The sequence below is a fragment of the Nematolebias whitei genome, chromosome 15 (genome assembly GCF_014905685.2).
Source record: "Nematolebias whitei isolate Nwh7 chromosome 15, NemWhi1, whole genome shotgun sequence".
Taxonomy (NCBI): domain Eukaryota; kingdom Metazoa; phylum Chordata; class Actinopteri; order Cyprinodontiformes; family Rivulidae; genus Nematolebias; species Nematolebias whitei.
The window spans coordinates 4,221,031-4,232,851 of NC_056512.1; the positions used below are offsets into that span (position 1 = coordinate 4,221,031).

The window sequence follows — 11,821 nt, forward strand, 5'->3', positions numbered from 1 at the left end:
CACACACACACACACACACACACACACACACACACACACACACACACACACACACACACACACACACACACACACACACACACACACACACACACACACATATTTACATACATACATACATATATCCATTGATCAATCTATCCATTATCTTCCGCTTATTCCGAAGTCGTCAGGGGCAGCAGATTGAGCAGGGAGGCCCAGACATCTCTTCCAACTCTTCTGGGAGGATTCCAAGGCATTCCCAGGCCAACCTAGAGACTTAAGTCTCTCCAGTAGCAAGTGCTGGGTCTTCCTTGGGGTCTCCTCCCAGTTGGACATGTCCGAACCACCTCAACTGGCTCCTCTCTGCGTGGAGGAGTATATATATATATATATATATATATATATATAAAATTGTAAAAAAAAAAATCTCAACTTTAGAATGAAATTGTGTGTAATAGATTCAACACTGTTCAGTAAGGTCATCTGGACAGTTCCTTTTTTTTGTTGAGAGACAAAACAAAGGAACTGTCCAGATGACCTGACTGAAGATTGTTGGATTTTTTTTCATTCAATTCAACCTTTATTTAGACAGGTAAATCCCATTGAGCCTCGAGGACTCATTTACAAGAGAGACCTGATTTCAACAAAGAATGATGACAACAATGGCCAACAGCGACAACAATAAACAGTTACAAAAAGTCATACTCCAGTTTTTTTTTATTAAACAAATAGGATGGCAAAAAAAGGTAACAAAAAAACAGCTAGATTCTAAGGCGAATGTAGAAAATTATAAACAGGAACATGTCTGCATTGGTCCCTGCCAGGAGTCCAACAGATTCTTAAAGCCACTAAGAGAGGTCAAGGTCGAGAGCTTCAAATGTTTTTGTAAGATATTCCAGGAAACAGGAGCAGAGTAGGAGAAGGCCCTCTTGCCTAGTTCAGTCCTCATTGAGGGAACACTGCAGGTAATAATGTCCTGAGAGCGCACACTGTAGCTGCACTCACGCAGAGACATGTAGGAGGAGATGTATGAAGGCAGCAGACCAAGAAGTGATTTAAAGATGAAAATGTACCAGTGAGAGAGTCTGCGTGAAGTTAATGATGTCCAGTTAACCAGTGAATACAGGGTGCAGTGGTGGGTACGATAATCACAGCCAGTTATGAATCTTAGTGCACCATGATAGACAGCATTCAACATCTGCAGGGTTCTTGTAGGAGCGTTCATGTAAATAATGTCACTATAATCAATGGAGGGAAGGAAAGTCACAGATACAAGGCGTTTCCTAGCATTCAGGGTTAGACAGGATCTGTTTCTGAAAAAGAAACCCAGTTTAACTTTCGGTTTCTTTACCAAGTTTTCCACATGAAGCTTAAAAGAGAGATGCGAGTTGATCAAGTGTAGTGGTGTCAGGGTCAGCTTTCTGACCCTTTCACTACTAATTATTTAAATATAACGGGTTCTCTCTTTTTCGAGTTAAATTAAGGCCATGTGATGAGATAACTGTGAGGATTGTTTAAATCAGTGACATGAGACGTTAATTTCCTTTGACCCATCAGAATAAATGTGGTCATTTATTTAACAGAATCAAAATTTAACATCAAACATGTACAAGTGATTAGCTGATCTGGTTCTGATTAATAAAACTTGGCACGTTTTACTTAATTAGACAACGAGACATTTCTGAAGGCATTAAGATTACTGGCAAAATAGAAGAGTTTTAAAGGAAGGAATGAAGAGAAAAGATGGGTTTAGGGGGGGTGTTTGTTCGGACAGCAAAATGGCACGCTCCTTTCAACACCAGCTCAAAACCTCCGGTACACTTGGCGCGTCACGACTCGTTACCTTTGCAGAAATTAATTGGCTCTGGTGCCGGGTCCATTTCAACGCTACCTTCCAGTGTCTCCGGTAAGAGCACCTGGCCATCGTCAGAAGTCGTGTCGCTTACTCCGTTCAACAAACACGCTCATCTCCCGGGTGGATTCACAGCAAGCTGTCAGTCCGGCAGAGTTTCCACTCAGATGTGGGAGAATCCATCAAAGACTCAGAAGACTGAGTTCAAGACTTGAAGACTTCACCAGAGACTGAGTAGTTCCAGGAAGTATGGACTTTTAAAGAGTTTTTACTTCCGGTCACCTCTGGACTTCCTGATTGGTTGAAACAACCAACAGGGGGTGGTTCTAGTGATGTCAGAGGGTCACTACAAGTCAAGAGGACAGCAGGAATGTTTTAGGAACTTTTAGTACAGACAGAAGAAATGTTTTGAAGAAGTGAGAGCAAGCAGGTGCCAGTGTTTCTTATTTACTGTCTGCTAGGTTTAAAAACAATACAGCCTGTTCTAAAAACTTCTTTCTGACTGTCTCTGACTTTCGACCGACATCACTACTTCTCATTCAGACAGAAGATCAAAATGCATAATTACTTTGTAAATAGACATTTAACTTGATGTCTAATTTAAATGAGGATTAAAAAATAATCATTAATACAGTTTCACAGTTGATTTAAAATGAGTGGTTCAACATTTAGAAATGATATGAACTAAACACACTTTTGATTTATCAAGATATTGTAAAATAGTAATGATAATATAAAAAGAAGAGTGTTCTTTCAATCGATTACTTCAGGATACAATTAGACAGTCTCTGGATGAACTAATTTGTATTTCTGGATTCAAATCAATGTAAGTTCCTGTCCCATGAAGGTCTTCAAAGGGCAGGTTTTGGTCGGAGGCCGAGTTCACTACACAAGATACCCAAATATTTATAGGAATCAACAAACTCAATCGGGACACCATTTGAGGATAAAATCGGAGGAAGAACTGCTGGGACCAACTTCCTATTTGAAAAAAGCATCCCTTTGGTTTTGTCAGCATTTAGGACAAGTTTGAGGCGGAACAAATCTGTCTGGATGTTGTTGAATGCAGATTTCAAAAGCTGGAAAGCCTTAGCAACAGTTGTAGCTTGACAATAAACAACTGTGTCATCAGCATAGAAATGTATGGATGCATTAGGGATGTTTTTACCTACATTATGTATGTAGATTGTAAAGAGGGTGGGTCTTAAGACTGAGCCTTGTGGTACACCATTGTGGACTGTTAAATAACTGGAGGAAGTACCATTATGTTGAACACATTACCTCCGGTCTGAGAGATAGTTAGAGAACCAACCAATGGTGTGTTCTGAGAAACCGATTTCTGAGAGTTTATGACACAACGGGCGGCTGTGGCTGAGTGGTTAGAGCAGTCGTCCTCCAATGCGAGAGTTGGGGGTTCGAATCCACCAGCAGTCACATGCCGAAGTGTCCCTGGGCAAGACACTGAACCCCTCATAGCCTCTGATGTGTGTCCATCAGTGAATGAATGTGATCTAAAAGCACTGATTAGTCTCATTAGAATGATTTGTTCAATTAGCTTTGTAGAGATCTAGTAGAGTGCTGTATGAATGGGTAAATGATGACACAGATTGTGTTGTAAAGCGCTTTGAGTATCTTGAAATAAGATAGAAAGGCGCTATATAAGTACAGTCCATTTACCATTCCATTACAAGATGTTATGATCCACAGTGTCAAAAGCTTTGGACAGGTCTAAGAAATGTGCAGCACAATAATCCTTAACATCCAGTGCTTCAACGATGTCATTAAGAACCTTCAGTGAAGCCGTGGTTGTGCTGTGATCACTCAAAATATTAGCGAATATACCTGTACCAAGGAATTTGTGAGGCATATTTGTTAGAAACAGGTCTAAGATGGAGGATTTTTCAGGATGGGTTTTGTTTAATCTTGTCAGAGAGTTGATCAATTGGGTAAGATTGAGAGTCAGGCAACATTCCTTGAATTTATCACAGAGGGGGGTTGACTTACCCCAGTCAATGTTGAAGTCTCCTGCCAAAAAGATATCTTTGAATTTTAAATTACCAAGGAATTCCATCAGGATGGGCAGAGCCTCAGGTGTTGCTGAGGGAGGATGATAACAACATACTACAGATAAAATCTGGCCTCCATTCAAAGTGATGTTTACAGCTATGGCATCAATTTGGTTAGGAATTGTTTTAGAAGACACAAGACTAGCAACCAGAGAATCTCTGATGTAAACAGCGACTCCCCCCCCCCTTTTTTTTTTGACAATCACAGCGATAGATGTTAAATCCATTGATTGCCAGGACATTATTCATTACAGATTTGTTGAGCCAAGTTTCAGAGATAAAGATTACATCTGACCCAGAAGAACTGACCAGAATTTTCGAGGAATCAAGTTTTTTCAGAAGGCTACGAGCGTTTACATGCAGAAAATGAAGATCAGACACGTTCTTAAAGTCATTTGGTGTGCTGTAATTAGTGGGGGGGGTCCAGGGTTGGGCTGAATCCCTAAGAGCAGTAACAACATTATTATCAGACATTTTCTTGAGTTTTTCGTGAATGATGTGTAATTACAGGAGTTAACAGTGTGACAATTAGCCCCCATAATCGAACCATGAGAAACATTAATGAAGACGCGATCATCCAGAACCCAAAAACAGTGAAAGTTGCATTGATGGGCAGATCCAGGTGTATTAACAAGATTCAGTGACTCCAGTGCATTACTTTACCTGGATTAGTGAGCATGAACTTTGATGTAATAGAATGGAAAATCAGAGGGGTTTGTGTTCTCCAGGTCAGGACATTAACTAGTTTAGAGCAGTAAGTTGATTTATTAGGCCCGAGCAGCTAAGCGCTGCAAAGGCCTATTGTAATCGCTCTTTTCAGGCCCGAGCTGCAATTTTTTCCGCCAAACGAACGGCTGTTTTGGGGGCCTTAACATATCCCAAAAGTCACCAAATTTGGCAGACACATCAGGACTGGTGAAAAATGACGTATTTTAAGAGCGTGGCAAAAATCGCAAAGGAAACGGCTCAAGAGCGCCACCTGGAAATTTTCAAAATACCCTCCGCATTAACCTTAGTTTGTCGTAGAAACATGAAATTTGGTACACTTGTCCAATTCCCCAAGATGCACAGAAAATCCTCTGGCACCAACGTTGTACGATAAACAGGAAGTCGGTCATTTTGGAATGTCGTCCCAATTTTCATACCTTTTTGGCAGTTTACAGCATACGCATTTGAATGAACTCCTCCTAGGGGTTTCGCTCAATCAGTTTCAAACTTGGCCATTTTGGTCAAAAGGCATGGGGGACGAAAATTATCAAAAAGGTGCAAACCAAAGCATGCTGAAGGGGTGGGGCCAGACCCCAAAGTTTGACATCTCGCCATGAAAAACGAAACGCTAATAGCTCCTAGAAGAAAACTGTCTGAGACATAAAACCTTCAGTGATTGATCCACATACAGTCCCCTGCAAGACTGAATGGTCAAATCATGACATAACTTAAGCCACGCCCCCTGACAAGAGGAAGTATAAAGTTTTACCTTTAACAGTCCCTATCTGACCCCTGTCACCTGATCAGCATAATAGTGTGTTCAGTGACCGAAGACATGCTGGTGTAACTTGCTTTCCAACACTGACAGTTTTGGGTGCAGCATGTGGGCGTAGCGACGTGGCGAAGTAAGACGTAACGCCGTCGCCATACGTTTGGCTCTAAATTACACAGATTTGAACCGAGGTTCACCAAAATCAGTATGAACTATCATTATTCACCCCTTGAACAAGAAGCCATGATAATTGCCCCATAGCCTCCACAGCGCCCCCTAGAATATTTTAAAACATTAGCCCCAAGCCATTTTTGGACCAATTATTCTGAAAATTGGTGAATGTATTGTCTCAGGACCTATGAAAAAGTATCTTGGAGCCCTGGTCCAAAACCAACAGGAAGTCGGCCATTTTGGGTCAAAGGGTCATTTTTGGGCATTTCTAATGGCAAATTTTAACAAACTCCTCCTAGGGATTTGGAGTGATTGCCTTCAAACTTGGTTAATATGCCCTTAACACATTGGTGAGTAAAAGTTATCAAAAGCTTGCATTTCGTTTATGTTAAAGGGGCGTGGCCAGTCCTCAAAGTTGCGCTTCATGCCATAAATTTCCAAACGCTATAACTTTCATATTGAAAGACCGAAATGCACAAAATGTGTCATGACTCATCCCTGTTGGATGCCTGACGATCCACTGTGGTCATATTTTGACACCATCAAAGCCCTGCCCCCTCAGAACAGGAAGTCTCTTTTTTTTACTTGGAATGCTCCCTCTTTGACACCGTTGACCTAATCAGGAAGATCCTGTGTTAGAAGACAGATAAGATGGTCTGACTTGATTTAAAGTGCAAACTGTTTTTGATGGAGGATGTGGGCATGTCGGCGTGGCGAATCAAGAAGTGACGCCGTTGTAATACGTTTGGCTCTAAAATACACAGATTTCAGCCGAGCTGCACCAAAATCACTATGATCAATCATTATCCACCCCTTGAACAAGTATCCATGATAAGTGGCCAATAGCCTCCACAGCGCCACCTACATTATTCCTACAGTTATAGCTCAGTGATACATCATCCAATCTGCACCAAATTTATTGTGCGTTATCAGTGTGCACTTCTAGACACATTGCTATTGTTGTTTAACATATGACTCTAGTGTGCCCCTAGATTCTTCCAACAGTTATATCTCAATGATACATCATCCAATATGTACCAGATTTATTGTGCCTGATCAATGAGCACTTGTAGACACATTGCTATTGTTCTTTAACATTTGACTCAAGTGCGCCCCTTAGATTCTTCCAACAGTTATATCTCAGTGATACATCAAACGATCTGCACGAGATTTTTGGTGCGTCATTAGTGAGCACTTCTACACACATGGGAACTGTTGTTTTACTTTTGACTCCAGTGCGCCTCCTATATTATTCAAACTGTTACATCTCAATGATACATCATCCGATCTGTACCAGATTTTTTGTGCGTCATTAGTATTGATCTTAAGATCAACATAATCAGGCCAGGACTCTGCGGTCTACACTCATCTCCAGGCCAGTGGTCACTCTTTCAGGGATGAAGATGTTCACATCCTGGACAGAGAGAAACGATGAGATGTTTGAGAGAGGAGTAAAGGAGGCCATCTTTGTGAAAAGAAACCGTCCATCATTAAACAGGGGTGGAGGCCTACGTGTTCAACTGTCCCCCTCTTACAATGCTGTTATTGCTAGTATCACTCAACCCCCTGTGAATAGTAAACAGCCATCAGGTGCTAATGATCCATTGTTAGGCTGATGGTCCTTCTTGACCATGTGAGCAGCTGGTTTTGGTTGTCAGCCGCAAAACTGGTTGATCCACTCTGAGAAGGTGCTATTTAAGAGACTGAGCTGAATACAGCACCTCAGACTGAGGAAGTCTTTCAGATGAAAGATGAAACATTTCTACATTTTTTTGCTTTGTTTTGTTTTTTTTGAATGTCCAGAGGACCAGATTGAACTTTTTGGATAAAAAGAGTTGTAAGCAATCATCCAGTAAGCAACATAAAGCAATACAAAGTATATTACAAATATTATATAAGGTAAACAAACATCTCACATGAGGTACACAGAGAGCATGACTTTGCTTATTAGCTTTAACAGCACACTACATGCAACTTGATTTATGCATGACTAAAATATACATTAATACCCAGACTAAATGATATGACATCAATAGGCTTACCTTCTGTCATCCACAAACAGCAGTAAATCAGGAAACCAACAACAGATGCTCAAAAAACAAAACTATGTCCGTGTTGGGAGAGAAAAATACTTTACTATACGTAGCAGTGAAATTTACACACAACAGTGCATCAAACCAGCCATGATGCATTCAATAATGTAGGAATCATGAAATTCAAAAAAAAAAAAACAAGCTACAGTCAAAGAGAATTAGCTCAGCAAGCAAATTAACCACATATAAACAATGTGGGCATTACAGCATTTTTCAGTCAGGTCATCTGGACAGTTTCTTTTTTTTTTTGTGCTGAAATGTTTCACCTTCCATCCGGAAGGCTTCATCAGTCAAGGAAACACACAACACAAAACTGATTCTTCCCCCAACAGCTTACTCCAAAGTGGAACAAACCAGTTACATTGGTGCTAAGATGGTCTCTTTGGCACGCCCCCTCCTCCGTTGCTGGCCCTGTTCCTCGTCGACAGTCATGTCGTACTGGTTCAAAACAATGTGGGCTTTCTAACAAGAATCATATAAAAATCATTACAAAAAAAAATCCACTTAGGGGGCTCCCTAGTGGCTCGGGGGCCCTAAGCAGCCACTTATGATGCCGAACCTAGCTCCCACCTAGGATTCTCTGATCATATGTCCATCTTCCTGGCTCCTGCTTTCCTCCCCCCGCTGAGATGCTCCAGACAGGTACAAAAAAAAAGTTAAATTTTGGATGCAGAAAAGCAGCCCCATAAGGAAAGACTGTTCTGAACGCACAAACTGGCAGGTCTTCAGAGAAACTTCTGAAAATGAGGGGGCGCTAGACCCAGAACAATACACATCCTCAGTTCTGGGGTACATTAGTAAATGTGCTGATGACATCAGCACCATCAGATATGTTAAGAGTTATGCGAACAGGAAGCCTTGGCTGAATACAGAGGTTCGCACCCTGCTGGTAGCCAGGAACACTGCCTTCAGGTCCGGAAACTCACAGGAGCTGAGAAGAACAAGGAAAGAGCTGGTTGCTGGTATAAGAGGACCAAAGCTACATACTGTGTACAGAAGATCCAGGGTCAATTCACCTCACAAGACCCATGGAGCATATGGAGGGGCATTAAGTGTATAACATATTATAAATGCAGCACTGAACAATGCCCTAGGGACCCATCACTTCCTGATGCCCTCAACAAGTTCTATGCATGCTTTGAAGACCTGAACAGACCACCCAGCATCAGACTCACCTCACCACCGGATGAAGAGCTTCTCAGCGTGACCTCAGCCTAAGTGAGGAGTACTTTCAGGAGAATTAATCCTCACAAAACAACCGGCCCGTGGTGCTGAAAGACTACTGATCAGCTCTGCGAAGTGCGGGCCAACATGAGTCCTCAGTCCACTCCTGTACTCACTGTTCACACGACTGTACCGCCAAGCACAGCTCTTAAGATCCTCCTCAAGTACGTTGATGATACCACCATCCTGGCCTCATCACCAACAACGACGAGGTGAAATCACTGACCAGCTGGTGTCAGGAAAATAACCTCTCTCTAAATGTCAGCAAAACAAAGGAGATGATAGTGGACTTCAGGAAACAGAGTGGAGGTCAGCACTCCACCATCTACACAAACAACACTGAGGCGGAGCAGGTCAGCAGCTTTAAGTTCCTCGGTGTTCACGTTACAGAGGATTTGTCCTGGACTTTACATACAAACACAGTGGTCAAAAAAGCCCGACAAAGACTCTACTTACTAAGAAGACTAAAAAAGTTGGGTACAAACACCAGCATCTTCACCAACTTTTATAGGTGCACCACTGAGAGCCTGCCGACAGGCTGCATCACAGGGTGGTACATGAACTGCACAAGTCAGAGCTGGAAAGAACTACAGAGGGTGGTGCAAACAGCAGAGGACATCACTGGTAGCAGTCGCACACCATCCAGTCAGCGGTTAATTTGAGCCGGATCCTGCCGGAACAAGATCTGGGAACTCCCTCATTTTCACCGTGTGTTCCGGCAACTGTTCACTCGGATCCGTCAGCTCATATCTCCGCCCATAAAAGTCATTGCACAATTTTATTTTGATTATTTATTAAAAATACAACAAGAGGAGACGTTGTCCATGTCTGTGGTGTGGATGTTACTGCTGCAGCAGGTGCAAAAGCTTGCGCACACGCTGCTGCCAGCAGAGACGCTGACCGCATGTCCCACAGGGATGACGCGTCTTCATCCACCTTCAGCTGTGTCTCAGAAACCAAAGCAGCACAAACGAACATTTTAACGGCACAAACCAGCACAAACGTAGCACTAAACACTCATTGTGTTTACTAGAATTTTTGACGTGGGTGGGGCGTCAGCTTCACCTGCAGACAGTGCACGTTTTATGCACAGGAGCGTCTCCAGACAGCTCTGCAGAGCGCACACAACTGCCAATGTGTCAGAACTCCTGCATACATTTCAAAGATAATAAATAATAAAGCTTCTAGTAAATAAAATACAATTGAAATATTTATTGTGTGTCATTCACATCAAGTTTCAAATTTGTCAAAATAACAGGATCAAAACGTTAAAAAGACAGTCCGATTTATTATGTAAAATAAATGAATGATTGTCCTCAGCTGGACAACAGAGAATTGAAGCAGTGGTAATAGAGACTGGAGCAGAGCAACGCGCAGGACTGAGAAGAGTTTGGGTCGGACATTGGAGTTTGTGTGTGTGTGTGTCGGGGGGGGGGGGGGGGGGACGCTTGACAGAATCGGAGCTCTCTGCTCTCTAAAATAGCAATTTCAATTTAACCTATATATATACAGGTTGTTGGTCTCATTGAGCCTCGTCATTTCTGTTTTTAATCAAATGTTTACAGGTTATTTTTGTTGTTTTTCTGAAACGTTTCACCTTCTATCCGGAAGACTTCATCAGTCAAGGAAACACACAACAGCTTGATATGACTGTCGACGAGGAAGAGGGCCGACACAAGAGGAGGGGGCGTGCCAAAGACACCATCTTAGCACCAACATAACTGGTTTGTTCCACTTTGGAGTAAGCTGTTTGGGGGAAGAATCAGTTTTGTGTTGTGCATTTCCTTGACTGATGAAGCCTTCTGGATGGAAGGTGAAACATTTCAGTAAAACAACAACAAAAAACTGTCCAGATGACCTGACTGAAAATTGTTGGATTGTATACCTGGATTATTGAGCGTGGACTATTTTTTGGTTTGTTCTGATTTCACGTCAGACAGTGTGAAAAAAATGCAGTCTTTTTAAATAGTGTATGTAAACTTCTGGTTCCACCTGTATATGAATGTTTCTGTTCAGTGCAGATGACTTCTGCTGTGAGGTGGCGCAATCTAAATGAACTGAACTGAATTGAATCTTGGTTTAAAACTCTGGCATGAAAGGTGGCGGGTGATATGCATTCCTTTGAGGAACACTGGACCTTTTAATTTATCAGTTGCTGTGAACAGGCTTTGACAAATGCTCGGGGTCACAACACAAACAACTGCTGTCTACAGAAATCCAAAGGACAGTCTAGGAGTTTAAACTTCTGCTGACTCACTATGTTCTTTGACCTTTGATGTCTTGATGACAGTAAGGTTTGGATGGCTTCAGACTTTTACATTTAAACGATGAAAGTGAAGTTGTGTTCAGCCCGTCTCCAGCTTGTTCACAATGCTGCAGCTCGGGTCAACAGGTTTGAGATTTCAGATCAGCTGCTTCTGGTCGTTCTAAAAACCAGGTTGAAACTCAGATTGAGATTTTTCAGTTGTGGTTCCTAAACTTTGGAACAATCTGCCCCAACATTAGACTGACCCTTTCACTCCGTTTAAAGTTGTTTTAGTAATTCATTGTTCCGTCTTTTTTCTTCTGATGCTTTTAAATTTAGTTTTTTAATCTCTGCCTTTCTCTTTCATTGTTCAGCACTTTGGTAACAACCCGTTTGTAAGTGTGCTTTATAAATACATTTGACTTTGACCTCTTGCAGGGGTGGCACGGTGGCTCAGTTGGTAGAGCTGTTGCCTCTCAGCTAGGTCGCCAATTCAAATCTCAGCCGGAGACCATTTTGAGCAGTTTGCATGTTCACTCTGTGCTGCGTGGGATTTCTCCAGGTACTCTGGTTTCCACAGACCAAAACATGCATGACTGACTGGTAACTCGTCCCTAGGTGTGAGTGAGAGAGTGAATCGTTGTTTCTCGTTTGTCTCTGTGTGTCCCTGTGATGGACTGGAGACCTGTCCAGGTGTCCCTGTGATGG

At 42.2% G+C, this 11,821-nt stretch overlaps 1 protein-coding gene across 1 annotated transcript in view; it reads right to left on the bottom strand.

Annotated features, from left to right (window-relative positions):
- Positions 1 to 11,821, bottom strand: part of hao1 (hydroxyacid oxidase (glycolate oxidase) 1) — a 104,186-nt gene that overhangs the window by 91,959 nt on the left and 406 nt on the right. The gene's annotated exons all lie outside the window — the stretch shown is intronic.